Source organism: Protopterus annectens, chromosome 5.part0 (genome assembly GCF_019279795.1).
Source record: "Protopterus annectens isolate FY-2018-M chromosome 5.part0, PAN1.0, whole genome shotgun sequence".
Lineage (NCBI taxonomy): Eukaryota > Metazoa > Chordata > Ceratodontiformes > Protopteridae > Protopterus > Protopterus annectens.
In genome coordinates, this window is record NC_056735.1 from 923793360 (window position 1) to 923814736 (window position 21377).

At 39.1% G+C, this 21377-nt stretch overlaps 1 protein-coding gene across 1 annotated transcript in view; it reads left to right on the forward strand.

Annotated features, from left to right (window-relative positions):
- The window catches only part of ARHGAP42 (Rho GTPase activating protein 42), a 1340395-nt gene that overhangs the window by 266432 nt on the left and 1052586 nt on the right, over window positions 1-21377 (forward strand). The window lies entirely within an intron of this gene.

Sequence of the window (21377 nt, forward strand, 5' to 3'; positions counted from 1 at the left end):
CTTAAACAGAAATCTCCTAGAACCACATGAGTGGCAATTAGAGCCCAGCACCTTCAACCTTCTGATTCAGAAATGGGGGACGCCAGAGGTGGATCTCTTTGCCGCCCCCTGCAATCACCAGCACAGCAAATTCTGCACCAGGACACCTCACAGCAGAGCCTTGAAAGTGGATGCCCTATCCTTCCAGTGAGTAAATCTCTCAATCTATGCCTTCCCCCCTGACCCTTCTCTCAAGAGTATTGCTCAAGATAGGACAGACCAAGGACAATTCTGATTGCCCCGGACTGGCCACACCGGCACTGGTACCCACCCCTGCACAACCTGACACCGGTGCCACCCTGGCACCTACACCAGAATCCAACCTTGCTCTTTCAGCAGGGGGGGGACAGATCTTTCATCCACATCTGCAAACCCTAAGTCTTGCAGCCTGGCTTATTCCTTGAACTCTCCCCTAGTAGCCAGCCTAAGCAAGCAGGTGCTGGACATCATTCCTGAAGTCAGAAGACCCAGTACAAGGAAATTCTATGCTGATAAGTGGAAAAGGTACTGCTCTTGGATTCAGTCTAAAGGAGAGGACACAACTCTGCCCTCCCTGCATCTAATTCTGGATTACTTAGCAGATCTACTACACAGAGGCCTATCCTTCTCCTCCATTAAGATCCATGCCTTTGCCATTTCGGCTAATTACAACACTGACCCAACTCTCTTCTCTCACCCTCTTATCAAACAGTTCCTGAGAGGGGCAAACAATGTAAGGCCACCTAGTAGAGCACCTACCTCTTCTTGGGAACTTAACTTTGTACCGGAAAAGCTCACGCTACCCCCCTTTGAGCCTGCAGCATCAGCAGAGTTAAAATTCCTCTCTTGGAAAACAGCCTTGCTTCTGGCCATCACTTCAGTTAGAAGAGTGTTTGAGCTACAAGGGCTTATGGCTGTGGAACCCTTCATTACTTTGCATGCTGACAAGGCTTCCCTCAGGAATAACACTTCCTTTATGCCTAAAGTGGTGTCCAGTGTGTTTCTCAACCAATCTATCCATTTGCCAACCTTCTTCCCTAATTCTCAAAATAAAGGGGAAAGGATCCTGCACTCCTTGGACATGCACAGGCAACTCAGATTCTACCTTGATAGGACTAAGACCTTCGGGAAATCAGACCAGTTACTAGTCAGCTTTGCACCTGGGGCAGAGGGCAAGGCCATTTCAAAGCAAACAATTTCCAAATGGATAGCCCACTGCATCCATTTCTGCTACAAGCATCATGGGAAACAAACCCCTCAGGGGTCAGAACACACTCCACTAGGGCAACTTCCACCTCTACAGCATTCCTCAGGGGAGTCCCTACCAGGGACATCCTGGAAGCTGCTACCTGGAGTTCTGTACACACCTTCACCAAACATTACCACCTGCCTATTTTTTCCAAATCCAGGGTGGGTTTTGCAACAGCAGCCCTGCAAGACATACTAGCCAGCCGCAACTCTTCTTGACTGCCTCCATCCTTCTTCAGCTTTGGGAATCTACCCAAGTGTGGTGACTGCAACAGTCAAACAGGAAGAGCATAGTACAGTTGTGTACACTTACCATAAATGTAGATGTTTGAGTGTATTCACTGTTGCAGTCCAGATTTCCTTCTTTCCAGCCCCCTTCTCTCTTTCTCTCTCTCTCTCTATCTCTGACCTCTCTGTGTCTATTACTCACCCCCGTCAGGGGTATTTATTTATTTATTATTTTATTTATTTTACATTTGTTAACCGGGTTAGTCTGGCTGAGCTTTTGGCTCATTTTCAGCAGAGACCCAGGGAAAAAAGCTCCTCTGTAGTAGAAAACAATTTATTAAATGCATGCCCTCCCCGTGGTTGGGTAGAGTTTGAAAGACATGCGTGCGCAAATAGGCGTGTCTTCGTTGAAGGTTGGGTGTCGAGCTGGCACCTTGGCGATTCGTAAAAATATACTGCCAATCATTAGCGAACCGGAGTTCCGCTGTGGCGACCCCTGACCGGGAAAAAGTCGAAAAGACAAACAACAAGTAACATAGTAGTAACAATCAGCTATAGGATCTTACAAGCAGAGACCTGGAGAGAAAAAAAGCTCCTCAGGCAATTCAATTATACAAAGTATTAACAATTGGCAGACAAGTATGTGAGTTGTTATAAACAAGGTTTTAAACAATTAGCAGAAGAAAATGTGACTAGTTACAATATAATGTAAGCTGTTTAGAGCAAAATGGGTCAATAGTTAGGCAGATGCTTATTTAAAGTGGGTAGGATCTAGTTGTATAGGATTTTGGAAACAAGAAAGGAAAGTAAGAATGGCTAGTAGGAGATGTAGGGGAGGTAGAGTATAGGAGACAGACTAGACAGGTAGGTTGTTTTGAGACTGTAAGAATTAAGAGTGGTTGGAGACAGAGGAAGTAAAGAGGTAGAAGAGGCAGGGGAATAGTGTTAGAGATACATTAAGAGTAAGGTGGTGAAATAGGTGAAAGGATGGTGGTTTCAGGGTGGTTGGCTACAGTGGCAAGACCAATTTGTTTTCAGGTATTTCCTTGTGGCTAATTTGAAATGTTTGCTATGCTGGAGGGATTTTATTTCCAAGGGGAGTTGGTTTCAGGATATAGCTGGGTTTTAGTTATAGAGAAGGCAGCTTATTTTGGTTTTGGATTTGTAGATGTCTAATAATTCTTGATTTGAACTGTGTAGCGTCCTAGCAGGGGAATATTTGGATATGATAGTGGACAGGCTGGGGCAGAAGGAGGGTAGATAGAGAATGGAGTGGATGATTTGTAGTTGGTATAGTTGGAGCAGCTGAGGGAATTCTAGCCAGTCTAGTTGCTGTAGTGCTAAGCAGTGGTGTGACTTGTAGGTTTGGTTACCTGCAAATGTGGTAATCTTATTACAGGTAGTTTCAAGCTTGGAAATAAGTGTAGAATTTAGATTTGTGAATATGTGGCAACTGTACAGGAGTGTTGGGAGTAATAAAGACTGGGAGTGAGTTATTCAGGCAGTGTTAGTTATTTCTTGCTACAGAAAAGGTGTCCAAGTTTCTGATGAGTTCTTTTTACAGAGTTAGTAATATGGAGATCAAACTTAAGCTGATCATCTATTGTAACACCTAGCAATTTAGTACTAGATTCAGCTGAGATGATAGTGTTGTTGCAGGGTAAGATGGTAAATGTACTTTTGAGTGTGGTGATGTTTTTAGGGAGGAAGAGTAGGAGCTTAGGTTTTTTTGGATTAAGTATTAGTTTGTTATCACTAAGCCAAGTCTCAATGGTGTGGAAGGATGCCTGGGTAGTTGAGTGGAGGTCATTTGGGTTATTGGCAATGGTTATAACAGTTGAGTCATCAGCATATTGCACAAGAGATGACTGGGGACAAGAGGAGTAGAGCAAGTTGGTGAAAATATTAAAGATTAGTGGCCCATGTATGGACCCTTGGGGGACTCCCATTTGTACAGTGAGAGGGGAGGATAGTGCAGAGAGCCATTTAACTGATTGCCTACAGGTTGAGCGATAGCTGGAGAAACTGGAGATAGTAGGGGGAGATAAATGTAAGTTAGTGAGTTTATCTAGGAGGAGTGGGTGAGAGACAGTGTCAAAGACTTTAGAAAGGTCAAGGAATAGGCATGAGACAAGTTTATTGTTATCACGAACTAGGGAGACTATGTTGATGAATTATATGAGTGCAGTAGTTGTACTATGGTTGGGACGCAAACCATGCTGTGTGGGTGTGAGAAGGTTTTCCTGGTGTAGGTAATGCATTACCTGCTTGTGAATGCATTTCTCTAGGATTTTTGAGAGTGGAGAGAGTATGGCAATCGGTCTGAAGTTGGATATGTCTGAGGAGATGCCCCCTTTGTGAATGGGTAGAGTAAAGAAATTCTTCCATACAGTGGGGACATAGAATTCAGAAATGGATCGGTTGATTAAGATGGATACAGGATAGGCAAGAGGTTCAGAGGCAAACTGCAGGAAGTAAGAGGGTAGCTTGTCAACAGATGGGGAGCAGGGTATAAGTTTAGAGAGTAATGACTTTACATAGTTAGTTGATACTGCTTTTAGAGAGAAGGAGTTAGGAGGGTTTGGAAGAGGTATAGCATTTGTGGGGGTGCTAGTGTTGTTTCTGGCGGTGGGAGAATTTATTATGGAGGTTATTGAGTTTATAAAATGATTGTTAAATTTGTTGGCTATGTCTTCTGGTGTTGCATTTGGACATGGGTTAGGAGAGGAAGGGTTTCCTGGATGAAGAGTCTGTTTAATAGAGCTCCAGAATTTCTTTGGGTCTGATTTAAGAGTAGAGGGAGGATTGGTATAGAAGTTTATTTTGTCATAATGGATGATTTTTTTATTTTATTTCTGAGTTCTTTATATTTCTGAAGAAAAGGGATCCTAGTTTTAGTCCACATTTTCCAAATCCCATCCCAGTCTTTCATGAGGGTTCTGGTAGATTTAGTGAGCCAGGGAGCAGTATTAGATTTGATTCTAATTGTGCGAAGAAGAGCAAGGGAGTTAATGTTTAGGAATGTAGTGTTGAAGGAGTGGACAACTTCATCTAAAGGAAGAGTGGTGAGGTAAGACCAGTTAATTTTGGAGAGTTGGTGAATAAAGAAGTTAGGACAGAAATGAGAAAGTGAGCGGGTGGTAATAAATTTGTTAGGTTTGGTAAGTTGGGGAGTATGTCTGGTAACTGTTATAGGGCAGTGGTCGCTGAGGGCATTTGGAAGGGTTTGGAAGTTATGATAGTTTTGAGGGTGGGAGAACAATATCCAGTCAAGAAGAAAGCTAGGTAGGTGATATTTATTACTGTAGGTTGGGGTTGTGATTAGCTGCTCGAACCCATGTAGGTTTATACAGGAAGTAGTGTTGGGAGCTTGTATTGTAAGCCAATCAGTATTTACATCTCCCAGTATAATTATTTCATTGTGGATTGTATGTCCGAGGTGAGATAGGATGTTCTCAAGTATGTTAATATTATCGTCAGGGGGAATATAGATTGCTGCGACAGTTATGGTGTTGAAACTGTTAATTTTAAAGTTGCTCATTAGGAGTTCAGCTGGTGAGAAGGAGGGTAAGTCTAGTGTGGGACTGATTTAGGAGAGACAGTTGGAGTAGAGTATGGAGACTCCTCCTCCTTTTCGTTTACATCGATCTAATCTAAGGATATTATAACCAGGAGGGATGATTTCAGTGTCCAGATGGTGTGGTTTTAACCATGTTTCAGTTAGGGTAACTATGTCAGGAGTATAGTTAGCTATCCAAGCATGGAGTTCTTGAGCTTTATTTACAAGGCTCCTGACGCTGATAGAGCAGAATTGTACTTGTTTTTGTGGGTTGGAGAGGTTGGCAGGTTTAGATACAGGGGGGTTATTGTTTAGGGTAGTGTCTGTAGGGCCTGGGTTAGGATGAATGTCACCAGATAGAAGTAGAGGTTTGTAATGGGGTTTTAATTTGAGAAAGTAGATTTTGTTTTTTTGTTTTAAAGGGGAGGGGGGGATATTTTTATTTTAGGAATGGGAGTGGTGGGGGGAAGGATAGAGGGGCAAATTAGTAGATAGGGTTGTGGTGTAGTACTTGAGTTAAGAGTGGTGTTTGAGGGATGGAAATAGGGAGTAGGTAACTGTGAGTGATAGGAGGTGAGGTGATAGAGTATAAGGAGTTGTGTACACTTGGTATTGGTATTTACTTTTTACTGGTAGTGTTTTCCCCACCATAACTTAGCTCCCTATTTGTGGGGGGGCTCCTGAAATTTGGGGCAAGAAAAACTGATGTAATGCATCGGTTGCCTGTTTTTATACCCCTGACGACCTGATGTCAGTCCTGGAGCGACAGCAACTGACGCAGAAATACTAAGTCTCTGGTATTCAGGCTGAATGAGGGCTACCTGCGGCAGATAACCCAAGTGTGATGACTGCAACAGTGAATACACTCGAACAATTACATTTATGGTAAGTGTACACAACTGTACTTTCTTAGAGAACTAAGAGAAGTTGTAGAAACACTAACTGACCTTTTCAATAAATCATGAGATGATAGTAAAGTCCCTGAGATAGGAAAAGGGAGACTTTTACTTTCTGTCACAAATGAGTGAGCAAGACAGATTTGGAGCAGTTGCCTTACAAGTCTGACCATAGTCACAGGGAGAATCAGAGAGTGATGGTTAAAAACAGTGAATATTAGATTATCCATTAATCTGTTAAGCACAAGACACAATGTCATATAAAAAGCAAATGTTTGGGAGGGTGGCCTAATGGTTAAGGTGTTTGCCTTACAAACACAAGGTGCAGGGTTTGAATCTCACAAGGGATAACTGACTAGGCTCAAAATGGCCCACATGGGCAGTCAGCCTTATACCAACCTGTGAATCACAGTATTAGAAAAGTATATGGTAGGGAACCTTTCTTCAACTTTCGCAAGACTTTTTTCTTCTATGCGCTTCTTTCCCTTTACACCCATTGAACATCAAGCTTCTGTCCAAGTAGAACGCTTGTTCCCTTCTTCTACACCAATCGACAGGCATTCAATGTCTCTCTGTCTGGTATGGGTCCTGCTTTCCAGAATAATTTTTTTCTCATCATGGACTTCACAGAGTAAAAGATAACCAATTCCATTAAAAAGATATAGGCAGAAATATGGGCAGACAGACAGAGACAAACCATTGTAGCTAAAATAAAAAAAAAATGACAGAGGGAAGGAAGTGAAGCTGAAAGAGAAAAGCAATGAAGTTTGACAGCACAAGAGCAATTCATGTTCAACCATCATTCAGGCAATCATGAAGACTGCTTGGGTCCTTTGATTCTCTACTGCTCTTCTTTTCTTTCAGTATGTGTTTCAGCTTAGCCTTAGCCTAACAGCCTGAGAATCTTGCTCTACTCCTTCAGACCAGGAGCAACCATGCTTAAAGATGTACCCTAATGTTACCATATTTAGAAAATATATGATTACAATGCAATTTTTTTTCTTTTGAAAAGCCTAGCCCCAAACCTTTGGTAGATGATGTGGACACTCATGTCAACACAAATGCCTATACCACCTCCCAGCTACAGATATGTTCTCCTACCTACATGCCAGTGAAGGGTGCTATAGGCAAGTTGCTAGTACCAAGCCCACATCTCTGCTTTTCATCACTTTTTTAGAACTGACAAGCCTTTGCTTGCTGGTGGTAAGAGCAACAGACAAAAGCCACAATTCCTCCCCCTAGGATGGGTTGTTGTCAGGATTCATCTTTCTGCAAAATGGTGCTTTGCTTGTAGTGCCTTTTAAGGTTAGTGAAGGAGGAGACAAAGATGGATTGGGACTTGGGTGATAGTATAAACATAACACTGGCTAAAATAAAGTAACCTAGGTAGTTACTGCAGACTGATTCTACTCTTAACAAAAGATGGTATACAATTGGGCACCATATGTGATGGTTATATTCTGGTCATTTTGTAGAAAGAATGGTAGAGTATCAGACAGGGCAATGCACCACTCACCCTTTCTCTCTAGAGTTACATAGAAAGCAAAAAAAAAGGGGGGGGGGAGTCCTGATTTAGAGTTATTTTAAATGCTGGTATTATTAACTTAACATTTCTCAAAATAATTTTAAATTTTTGGAGGGATGGGGCAAACATTTGATAACAAATTTGGGATGTCTGTCTAAAATCTGCATAATTGAAAGGTATGTAGGGGGACATACACACTGAGTGCTGAACTACAAGAATATGCAGAAAGGATTAAAGGAAATTTGGCAGGATTAGAAAAATAGTCTGAAGCAGGGAAGCATAAATTCAGTGCTAAAAACATTCAGTATTCATTGCATGTCAGTCAAACTCTGAGCCTCTACAGATAATTTCAAGGAGTTGTTACCAATTATCTATTAGTGAGGAGCTGTAAACCTCTTCCCAAATCATTTATCAACATAACTTTTGAAAGACCCTAGAGTGACAGCATTCCTAACACTGAGCAGAAGTGAGTTCTTTATTGTTCCAGCTTTGTGAAAGCACTTTCTCTCTACAGCTGCCTTGGGGTATATAGTAACAACATGTACCAAGTTATTTCTAGTGCCTAGTGTATGATTGCAAAACTCTAAATCCACAGTAACAACACTGTATCATGTTTACATTTATAGACAAGACCACCCCACCCAATCTGTAATTAATTGAAAACATAAAATAAAAAACAAAAGGTATCTAGAAAGTGAATATGTAGTAAGCTGTGTATGGTATAAGCAATCAGAAGGAACGGAAGTCACATACATTAGATGTCCTAAATGGAAGGGTTGGGAGGGTGGCTTAATGGCTAAGGTGTTTTCCTTACAAACATAAGGTGCAGGGTTTGAGTCTCATAAGGGATAATTGGCTAGGCTTAAAATGGTTCGCAAGGGCAGTTAGCTTAGTACTAAACTATGAACTATGTACAGTATAAGATTGTATACAGGAGCTTAGGGGAATTCTGGGATGCATTTCAAGTGGTGTCAACTGGAAAAAACAAGAAGTTTTTATCTCTAGCTCTACAAAGAAGATGACAAGACTGTGTTCTAGACAATTATGTAGATTTCAGGAGATCTCATTTTTGTAAGGTTATCTGCTGGTAGAGGCAGTTCACAAAAGGGTGACGAGGTTTGTGTTCTGCACCAGACATCATACAAGGAGACTATTGAAGAAGAACATAGTTTAAGTACTGTGAATAAATCCACTGTCTAAAACTATTTCACAAAATATTTTTCTTCTGTTATGGCAAAGTCTGTGAGTCACTTTAACCGACGGTGCAATCATACGCGTATTCAGATACAGATTCTCAAAATCTTTACACTACTACTTTCCAGAATTCTCCTGAAAACCATGCAGGTAAATGGCTTTGATGGTCATTAAGAACATGAAAATACTAACACCACATTCTGTGATGACATCTTGCCTAAAATAAGTTAACAAGCTGCCATTTTCATTGTCAACTCTGTTGCTCAGCTTGTCAAAAGATAAGTCAAGTAAAACAAATTTGCATTCCTCTGGAAATTTGCCATTACATGCCATTTCACAAAGCTGCTGACACAAATGCTTTACAGATTGCCAACAGTCTTATTATGCAATGTGAAGAACAAATGTGAGAAAATTGCTTCCAAACATCTCACAGACCTTCGTCAACATTCCCTAATACCACACATACAGAATGGCTTTGAGCACACTTCATTGTAAGTACTGGACACAGGATTAAATTTTACTGATCTGACTTGAAACAAATCCCCATAACTGTGAATAGTTATGAGTCAAGTGTGACACCTAAGCAAATAACACTGAAGTGGACATCATACTTCTTAAATATGTTACTGTGATGTTAAATTGGCATATGATGTTGCAAATGCATTCCTTGGCTTACAAGTCATAATTTGTTGTAGTGAAAGTTCTTGTTCCTGCCATTCAGCAAATCAATAAACACAAACATTTTACATTACCAAATAACTGATTGTAACAAAAAAAAAACTCTACATATTAAAGATATGTCTTACCGTATGACAATTGATATGTAAGGAGGACTAGTTAATGTTACTTATAAAATTAGAATACCTTTAATCTTTTATGAAATTTAACACAATTACTTATGCATGTTGTAGTCCTGCTATTTCTTTTCACAGCCATAGCTCAACACGCACACACACACACACACACACACACACACACACAAGCACACACACACACACACACACACACACACACACACACACACACACACACACACACACACACACACACACACACACACACACACACACACAGACGCTCACAAGATTAATAGGGTGGCTGCAGCCTGTGCCCCACTGCACTCAGCAGTGTGTGATATAGACCTCACATACCTCAGAAATGTAAATGATGTAGCTCCAAGATTGTAGTGTCCTAGAAAAAGGAGAGCTACTTCGGGAAAATCAGTTGCTTTGCTTATTTTTAACACACTGTATCCTTTAATTATATTCATTTTTGTGAATATGTGGAGGTGCTGGAGAACTCTTAAAAATTAAAACATATTGTAATATTTATAGTTTTTAATTTATAATTTATGATTCAGCTATACATTTTTGATGTTATAGTATTTGAGTATATAACAGATAACTAGCTGCCATGTACCCATTAACACTGTCATTATTTAGTTATCCATATTTCTATCTCCTCACCGAAACAAAAAATATTACACCACTACTTCTTTCTTTAACTAAGGCATTCAACATTGTTAACCAGTTTCTATGCTAAATTATTTATATAAGTAAAACATTGATGGACGCTCTTTGAACTGGCTCTGTACTTATCTCAAACACAAAACTGCGCACAAGTTGAGCATCTTGCAACACATCACCAATTACTGTTACCTTTATAGGATTGCAGGTCTTCATTTTAGGTCCTATTTTTTTCTTTTCTAAATAAATAACTAAGGGGTACATTGTCAAAAGATTATTCACATGAAGTGTGCTTATAATGTTGTAAATCTTAGCACGTCATGACAACTTAAACCTTCTTCAGTAGCACAATGGTTTAATGGTAGTAGAAACTTGGCTACTTTAAAGTCAACTAAAGTTAAAAATACACATCAGATCAGTTCTTCTTCTTCTTCTTCTTCTGCCTTCAGTCACTTCTATTCAGGAAAAACAAAATCCCTTCCCAGATAATACACCTCTGACCATCTACTCATTTAGATCATACAGAGATAGAAACAGCTACCAAACTATATCTTGCCATCATAAATGAATACATGTTTTACGTTAATGAATATTGTTAAACGTAGAATAATTGAAAAGTATTTAATGCAGCAAGGGTTGTGATTTAGTTTTCAAATGAAATTAAATGATTTGAGAAATGCATTTTATTGTGGGTGTTACATTTGCTCAGAGGTGTCACTGACATTTTAATGAAATGAGACCTACTTTGCTACCACGTAATGCTTGATATTGTTAGTATTACGCTACTTAGAACTGACTGGCAGGCAGCATGGAAAATTAGGCTATCAGATGTTATTGAGCTGCTCCATGTGGTCCAAGGTTTGATTCCATCAGCATCCATTTGTCTGTGTTATTTTTACCGAGTTACTTAACCAGACAGATGCTATTATATCAGACCTATTTTATTCACAAGTCCAAATGTATCATAAATACTGCTCAAGGGATCACCATCTGTTTTTCAAAATCAGTAGAACATGTTGGATGGATAGGTATGTATCACAGAGAATGCTGCTTCTGTGGAACTGTCCTGTACTCCAGATAAACCAAGGTACTTCAGTTAATCTATTCAAACATAATTTGGACAGAAGGAGGGGTAACCACAAGTGCATGCTCAGTTTAGCAACCCTGTACCTCATGGATAGAGGGAAACATGTAAATATCCCAGCATATCCTTGTAAAGCCTTTTTCTGTGTTTTTCTTAAGGGCTAAAAACTATCATGGAAATGTAGGCTAGGCTTCTTAAGATCTTTACAGATCAGTAACATAAGTATGTATCTGTGATGATATGAGGTATAGCCAGCTACACCAGCAGAAGTAGGGCAGTGGATATGTAACATATATGCCAGTATAGCTAGCTGGAGTTTTGCAAATCATTATATATCATTTGTATGTCAAACTGATTTGTATAGGTTCTTGTGTTGAAAATGTATTTGTAAAGTTGCTTGTGTCAAAACATGTACCAACAGTGGATCCTGTTGGACTGAAAAAGAAGGGTCTATATTAGAACATCAAAGTTTCAAAACTTCGAATGTTCTAATATCGAACCTATTCAGCGAAAGCTGAAAATATCGAAGCAACAGAAAACCAAATTTTTTCCTAGGGAAAGAATTCGGTTGTCCGTTTCTGTTGCTACTGTATTTTTTGTGCTGTGATGGAAAGTTACGGGTAGGGTTCCAGTAAGTGTGCGATTGAGTGCGGGTTAGGTTAGTTAGTGTTAGGGTGCGGGTTAGGTATGTGTGCGATTATGTGGATGTGAAGGTTAGGGCTGGTTAAGTGAGTTAGGGTTAGGGCGTGGGTTAGGTATGTGTGTGATTGTGTGGATGTGAGGGTTAGGGCGGTTAGGTGAGTTAGGGTTAGGGCGCGGGTCATGTAAGTGTGCGATTGTGTAGACGTGAGGGTTAGGGTGGGTTAGGTGAGTTAGGGTTAGGGTGCGGGAGAGGTGAGTGTGCAATAGTGACGAACCTTAGGGTTTGGGTTAAAGTAAGTGGATAGTTAGTGGTGTGTGTATAGTTTAGTGTAGGGTTATGTGTAAGATTTTAGCTGTATGTGTGTGGATTGCTGTTTGTTTGGTGTGCTTGTGTTGTGTGTATGTGTTTAGGAACAGCAAATTTTTTCCCTAGAAAAAAAAATTCACTGTTCTGTATATTCGATGTTTTCAGCTTTCGCTGAATAGAGGTCGATATTAGAACAGTCGAAGTTTTGAAACTTCGATGTTCTACTATAGACCTGAAAAAGAAATACACCTGTATGTAAGACTGTGTTGTAACTGTTGAAGTTAATATTGTATCAGAGGATACTGAAAGAGAAGAAGTTAATCTCAGTCCAGCTAACTCTAAAAGCTTTTTGCAATTAAATGACCTGGTTTATGTCATAAAGATGGTATCTTACAGTTCTGATTGCAGCCAGAGACAAAATATCTGTGAAAACAAGGGCTAGGGATCCTGCTGTATTGTCCTTAACGGTGAACTAATTGCTACCCTGAATGGATGGAAGTGTTGAAATGTTTTCATAGCTTCCAGATGCTATAACTCATCTTAGCAAAGCTCTATCTGTGTGTATGGTAATACATATGTACTAGATTCTGGTCCAGTTTCTAGTAAAGGGTGGTAGTATAGAAACCATAGGTCAAGATGAGTAGCTGTATATGATGTCATTCTGTAATCCAGCACTGAAATTATGTTTTAATACTAGATGAGACAGAAGTCTCAGTGCAGTCTATTTTTGTAGTCTGACAAAGAAGGAAGAACACCCACCTACTTCATCTCACATTGCTTTAGTAAGTAACCAGGGAATAGTAATTCTTTAGATCAGTCAGAAAAATATAGTGAGATCAGATAAGTATTGTTTTTCTATATATTTGTGAATCTATTCACCTGTGTTTTTTAATATTTCCTATTATTGAAACTCTGGTGTTTATTGAAAATAGATATTTAGCATTTTCATGTCCTTTTGTTATTTATTATTAAATATATTTAAACTTTTCATTGTATCTGGTCTTTTAGAGAACATTTTAACCTTTGAGAGTACTTATATTTATTTGGTGATACTGTGGCTGTTCCTGGAAGCCTTACGGCTTGAGTCAAACACTACCATTTGTATTAGTATCAATTTCACTCAGTATAATTGGGTATCCTTGTATGAGCCTTAGAGTAGGTGGCTTTTGAATGTCCTGGTGACAGTGTCTACCTTATAGTCTGTGCAGAGGGACTTAGCTAGTATATGCCTGCCAGTCTTTCCCATGTGTGTGTGTGTGTGTGTGTGTGTGTGTGTGTGTGTGTGTGTGTGTGTGAAATTCAATTCTCAAAGAGTGTGTGTGTGTCAGCCACTTGGAGCAGGGACACAGAGTGCTGGTTTCACAGAGAGGGTGGTGGAAGACTTGGCCTGGGATACATGTCTGAGAATTCAATTCTAAAGCTATGCCAGTGGGGAGTCTTATTGGGGGCCTGGGGAGAGAGAGAAAGGGAAACCCAGACCCCAGACTGAGTGTGCTCCCTGGGTGCTCTTAAGGGAAATTGTGCTTGGTGCAGCGAGCTGCATCTGAAAGTACTATGTATACCTATCTTTGTTCTAAGTGAACATCATGTCCCTCACCTTCTTGATTATTGGCCAAGTGCAGGGGTGTCACAGTACATATGAACTTATGAGCTTCTGGCAGTTCTCTTGTACAGATGCTGAAAAAGTTCCTTCTGGATCAGTGCTCTCCCCCATTATTAAATAACTAGAAATATACTCAGATATTTGAAACAAGGGCATTCTCAACACAACATTTCCTTAAGAAGATTTACAATACTAAACTTTAGATTGATTTTGGTGTACAATCTTTTCAAACTATAAAATAGCCAAGGGGCACAAGGAATACAGAATGTCAAAAAAAAAAAAAAAAAAAAAAACACTGCAGTGGTGGCATAATTGTATGTCAAAAAAGAACTGAAAAACTTGACAAAACATTAAGAAATGTCAGTTTAATAAATTAGTGTTAAAGTTTAATGGTTTGATCTTTTCAGAGTGAAAGGCACTTACTTCTACAGCCTTGACTGAGTTTAAAGCACTGCATGGCATAACTTACCAGCAAGCATAAAATGGTTAGAAGTTGTGACATTACCACATTGGGCCAGTAATCAAGGAGCCTGAATCCTCATTACTGACACTGGAGAGAGATGTTCATTTGGAATACAAATGGATACACTTATTTTTTCCGGATGCAGACCTCCCTGCATTAAGTGCAGTTTCCCTTAAGAGCATACAGGGAACATGTTCAGTCTGGGGGCTGGTTCCTTTCATTCTCTCCAGACCTCCAATAAGACTCCCCAATGGCATGGCCTAGAGTTGAGTCCTTAGTTGGGGTTCCAATCTAAGTCCTCCCACACCCGCTCTGTGAAACTAGTGCTTTGTGTCCCTGCTGCAAGGAGCTGACACACACACTTTTTGAGATTTGAATTGCACACACACACACACACACACACACACACACACACACACACACACACACACACACACACACACACACACACACAGGAAAAACTGGCACAAATTCACCTGCTGTTCCCCCTTCTGCCTAGACTACAAGGTAGTTATCACTGCCACCAGAAGCCCTGCCAGCTACTTTAAAGCTCTTAAAAGGGTACCCAATTATACTGAGTGAAATTAATATCAATGCAAATGGTAATGTTGCCCAAACACCAAGGCTTTTAAGAGTGGCCAGAGTTATCATCAAACAAATATATGCAAATACTCACAAAACATAACTATTTTTTAAAAAAGGACCAAACACAATGACAAGTTTAAATATATTTCATAATAAATAATAAAAGAACAAGAAAATACTAAATATCTGTTCACAGTAAACAACAGAGTTTCAGTCACATGAATATTAAAAATAACACAGTTATAGAAAACAGTATTTAGCTAGTCTCACTATCTATTACTGATTGACTAAAAGAACTGCTGTTCCTACTTACCAAATAGAGCAAGGCAAGCTGGGTGAGTGGTCCTTGTTGTCAGAGCCAAGACAGAATACAGAATACTGCTGATACTTCAGTCTTCTCTAATATTAAAACATTATTTCTGTACAGAATGACATCATACACATTTGGTCACCTGACTCTGTTTCCCACACTGTCTCCCATCACTAGAAGTTACCAGGGTTTTAACACCTATGTGTTGTCATATACACAGACAGAGCTTTGCTCAGATGTGGTGCAGTTGCTGGAATGAGTAACACCCTATATAAACACACTCTTAAACATACCACAGCAAGATTTCATTTTACCATCATTGATAAAATAATAGGCGACAGATCTAATAAATCTGGTTGGCACAGCAAACTAAATATAAAAGAAAAGAAGTGGATTGTGAAATTAGGTGGACTTTTCCAGCCTAGTCTTAATGAATATTTATGATTTTGTATACTAATGAATATTCATGAGCTCACCAAAGAAACTTTGTGACTAATTATGTCAGTATATAAAAAGAACCTCAAGATGTTTTGAGTATTTACACTGATGAAGGCTAGGTTAACATCATAGCCAAAACCGGTCTGTTATCTTCGTGTTTTTTTTTATTTTTTAACTAATTAAATTAGTTCATACAGCTCACAGTTGCTGGCTTCTGCTTTTTGTTGATCATGTGTTTTTGAGCCATGCAATCACTTCCGTGCAGAGGAATTCCTTTTGAGTGTAGTTGCTGGAAGTCATAAAACTATAAACCTATTTCACTATTCCTACAGGAGTTACTAGCTATTATCTACCACAGTCATTTTATCTCTGGTTTCATTCAAAACTGTGGGATAACACCTTTATGGCTTAACACATAAAGTAATATAATTTAAAGAATATTTTGCAAAATCATGTGGATTAAGATTAACTTCTTCCAGTATATGCTGTTACAATGTATACATTTAAACAGTTGCCGTGATGCATGTACATTTCTTTTCCTTTCAGTAGGTCAAACTGTTGATGCATTTTAACAAGCAAACCTCACAAATATATTTTCAGCACAAGTATCTGTACAAATCAGTTTGATAAACAAACAACATATACTTATTTACAAAATTCCAGCTACCTGTGCTGGCATATGTTACAAATCCACTGCCCTATTTCTCCTGGCATGGATGGCAGTACTTCCTATCGTCACACCAGTTGACTTAGGATGGCAGATTGCTATAACAGTATTATTAGCACTAGGGCATTTAATAGCAAACAGTTGAAGAAAACTCAGATGTAGTGATGTCTTGACCTTAAATAAGAAAAGAGTTTTGATGTATACGTTCTGTTGAGTTAGGAGCCACACTATGTTAAAGAGAAGGATATACTGAAAAGATTTGTATATGTCAGAATATTTTTATCTGATGTGGAGAAAAAATGGTATTCAGAAACAGAAGAAACAAAAAATCATTCTAATTAAGCTAATGGAGATAAAGTGTGACAGCAGAGAAAATAAATATATTTGCAGTCCTTTTTGAAGTTTCCATTGTTTTTTTTTTTTTTTTTATTTGATATTTGCAGTCCAAGTAAGAACTGACATATTTGACCAGTGATTCTGATTTATGTGGGGCTTTGTTTTAAAGAAATTTCCCCATATAGGAAAGATAGAAGCTTACAAGATATATTGGTTATTAAGAACATGGTTGTGAAAGAAAATAAACGAGTTGTGAACATATTCAAATGTGGTCGTTGCAGTGTGTGTACGAGTATATAGAGATGGGCTACTCTTTGTGAAAAATAGAAAGTATTCTTTTCTAGATTATGTAGTCTCTGTTATTTTTTTGTAATTATGTACCCAATTTGTAGAACATTGGTAAAAACTTTAGGAAACTGAAAATTTATAAATTAATGCTGGTTCTCCTATAACTGCAGTAGTCAATCAGAAAATCAAAAATGATTAAATGTGTGGTTTTAAAAAAATGTATATTTCCACAGTTTGGGGTTTAGCATAGAAGAGATGGGTTATTAACCGTGGAACCACATTATGTTTTAAAGTATAGTACATTAGGACCAAGACATCTGATGTGTGGACTGGATTTATTTCTAATTTTAATCACTATGTTTTGAAGTTGTGTTTAAATGGGATTACTCCCTATGCTTGCTTGGTTGACTGTTTCAATATGCTTATAAATAATGGAGATTAAGGATTATCTGAAACTGCTAGAAGGTATTTGCTGAAGCACTAAGGTTGTAAATAAATGTATTTTCTGTTACTTTACCTGCTATCTTTATTTATCTGAGTTAAAGATAAAAAATAAGGTCAGGTAGTATGCATTTCAGTGAAGAGTTTGAAAAAGCACAAATCCAATACAAAATACTTTTAATCCACTTTTCTATGCATCCAATGCTCTGGCAATGTCACAAGAAAGTATATTGTCAAAGGAAAAACATAACTGCAAATAATTCACTTTTATAGATTCATGGGTTTTTACTAAGCTAACAACCGCATCCCAAATCTCTTGACTAGTTCTGGTATCCTTGGTAATTGAACACAGGGGCTGGGAGATGAACCATTTACCGGCTGCCTGTGTCCATCAGAGACATAGGTGCCAAAGCAGGGATGAATTTCCTGTTCCCTGTCCAGTTGTCCAAGTTACACTTGAATTGGGTTAAGGAAGAACTCTGCTTCACATATATCAGGAGCCTGTTTCAGAGATGGGGTAGTCTCTGGGATACATACCTGTCTCTCCATCAAGTCCTATTTCTAGCATAGACAATGCCTTGTATGCCTGGTACAGATCTCCCCTCAACAGCCTGTTAAAGACAGAATACAGATATAGGGCCTCAAGGCAGACTGCGTATGACATGTTATTTATGCTCTGTATTCTTCTAGTGAGAAACCACTGTGGACATAACAATTGTTGGATATGGCTGGTTAGGTACATACTAAAGGGAGCATTGTATTCAATGATAGATCTGATGGTTGCTGAACATGTTGAAACAATGACTTCCTTAGACCAATATGCCATACCTGTGTTTATAAGTTGCACAACATAGAATGATTTCCTCTCTACTGTAGACACATGATGGTCAAATGCTAGATCACTGACTATATGTATTTCCAAGTTCCTGTCTACTGGGTCGACTCTTAGGGGTATGTTATTAATGTGACAGTTACCAGGGGTGGATGAATTCCTGAAGGATGCTGTTATGCATTTATTAGCATTTAGTTTTAGTCCGTGGCTCTGATGTCAGTTGTCTGTCTGTCTCAGCCCTCCCAGGAAACATTTGTGTAGGTGGGTGATTCAATGGCAGCTTCTAATTTGCAATCATCTGCAAATTTAGTCAGCCATAAGTCAGTGACATTGGCCTTGTCTTCAGAAAAGTAAACGCCAAAAAGTTGCTGTCCCAGAACTGATCCCTGAGGGGCTCTGCTTGTGAGTGGCCTCTTTGTAGAGGTGGACTCCCCAGTTCTAACTTCCTGGATCCTGTCTTTGAGCCAACTGGCTATCCATGGAGTGACATAAGGGTTTGTACCAAACCACTCAAGTATGTCAACAATGCCTGAGTGGGGTATTGTGTCAAATGCCTTGGCCAGGTCATGCTAGGCAGTGTGAACCATTTTACCATCATCCATTGCTTTGGTGACCTTCTCAAGGAAGTCCACCAGGATGAGTAGGCATGACCTGCCCTTGATGTTACCAAAGCTGATTGGGTCCTGTTTTTGGAGATTTCCTATGTCAGTATCGATCACTCCCATGATCATTTTTTTCCATGGCTTTGCATAGGAGAATAGTGAGACTTATGGGTTTGTAGTCTCCAGGGTCTGTCAGTGGTCCACCTTTGTGCAGAGGCATGGTTCTTGCTGTTCTCCATTCATGAGGTGTGAAACCTGTTTCCAGAGGGTCTGATAGGTCATGTTTCATGCTATTTAGAAGGCATTCTAGGTCATTGACTGGGCTCACTGACACAGGGGTCTAAGAGAGAGCATTAAGGACCTGTTCCGTAGTGATAGCAGAGTTATATTTGATGGGAAGGTATATTTGATTGTATTTCCTGAGGGAAGGTTGAGCAGGAGAGAGGGATAGAGTTAGTGGTGAATTTGTCAGCCAGTAGGTTTGCTATATCTTCTGGCTTTTGTCCTTTTTTAATTTCTCCAAGTATTTTGAGTTTTTAATACCATGATGGGAATGGACCCAATTCCTACGTCAAAGTGTGATTAAAGTTCATGAAATTAGTTTTGTTTCAATCTTTGATGTTAGCCAGAAATGCTCTTCACAGTACGCACTATGTGCCCATTAATAACTCCTTCTGCAATTTTTATGTAGTTACATGTATCATAACGGTTCCCTATCAGAAGCCTGAAACACTATAAGCCTGAAAATCAAAATCCTGAAAACTATAGACTGAAAGACCAAAATCCTGAAAGACCAAAATCCTGAAACTCAAAATCCTGAAAACACAAATAATGCTAATATGTCACTATAAAGACACTAATATCTACCAACTGACCCTGACCCTAACCCTAACCCTAAGGTCCGTCACTATCGCACACTCACCTGACCCGCGCCCTAACCCTAACTCACTTAAACCACCCCTAACCCCAATATTTGTCACTATTGCATACATGCCTAACCTGCGCCCTAACCCTAACTCACTTAAACCGCCCCTAACCCTAACATAAAACCAACCGCACACTTACCTGAACCCAACGCATGACCCAACACCACAGGGCTAACAATAGCAAAGCCACAATGACGTCAGTATGTCCATTTTGTGTTTTCAGGATTTTGAGTTTCAGGATTTTGGTCTTTCAGTCTATAGTTTTCAGGATTTTGATTTTCAGGCTTATAGTGTTCCAGGCTTCTGATAGGGAACCATCATAACATATCTAAGTACAATTGTAAATTCTTTTTATAAGACCTGTTGCTCCTACTACTATTGGAACTGTCTGGATATCCGTCTTCTATATTGCCCTTGTTTCTGCCTGCAAATCTTGGTATGTTATGACTTTCTGTGTGTCTGTATGTAAGACACTATAGTCACCGGGTGTAGCAGTTTCAATGATCAATGTTACTTTTGTCTTTTTTTCATAGACCACTGCATCTGATTTTCTCGCATCTAGTTTTTGAACTGTTGGTAATGGGTGATCCCATGTGATGTAAGCTTCATCATTTTCTATAATGCTTTGTGGCTCATGTTTCCAGTGTTTTTCAGCTACTTCAATATTATAATGTTTGCACAATCCCCAATGCAACGGTTTTACCACATTATTATGCCTTTCGGTGTACAGTCCTTCTGCCATTAGTGTATCACAACCAGCAACAAGATGTGTGACTGCTTCAAATTCATTAAAAATATGTTATCTGTTTCATCCACATTTTCAATGGACTTTGTAAACCAACATGTATGCAGTCCACTATCTTGGCTACCAAAACTAACCTTTAATCTTTTGATTTAAATTCACCTCTCCTTAACTATTCCTTCCCTCAATCCTGATCAATATGAGGTTGTTCCAAGAGTTTTCTATACTTACAACTCTATGCATTTTCCACATTTTTTTTTTGCCTTCTCGTCTGATCTTTCATCTTATATTCTTTATTTTGTTATTTGGCACATTCAGTTGCTGCCTGAGTTTTATCTGCTTCAGGTTTGATTTCCATTCCCACTTGACACCAATATGCTTATGCTAAAATAAATATGGAAGTCATCTTAGACTTACTTTCCTCATGTTTTAAAACTTTCACTGCATTCATATCTGATAAAGTCAGCAAACATGTATGCAGTCCTACAATTACAGATCTATACATGTAATCAATTTCAAGGAAGACTATACCTTTATTTTATTATTTATTTATTTATATTTGTTGACCGGGAGTGTCCGACTGGACGTAGGCCCATTTTCAGCGGAGGCCCGGGGAGAAAAGTTCCACAGTTAAAATAAACAGACAGTAGTTACATTGGATTACATAGCGATTAACAATTTACATAGCAATTACTTACAACATATTTTCAGATGAAGAACATAGTACATCAGTAGACAACTAGAATCTTTATCTGTGAAGTACATAACAGACACTAACAAATGTTACAAGAAGAAGTTCCTGCTGTATAATAAGTACTGGCTTATGAGCATCTGAGCTTGCTATAATCAAGGTAGTTAGTGGAGTGGAAAGAAAGGTAGTGGTTGGATGGGAAGGGTGATATTACAGTGGGAGTTGCAAGGGCATTGCCAGCATGTTTTTAGGTGCGCTTTTAATAAAGTTTTGAAGTGGGTGCATG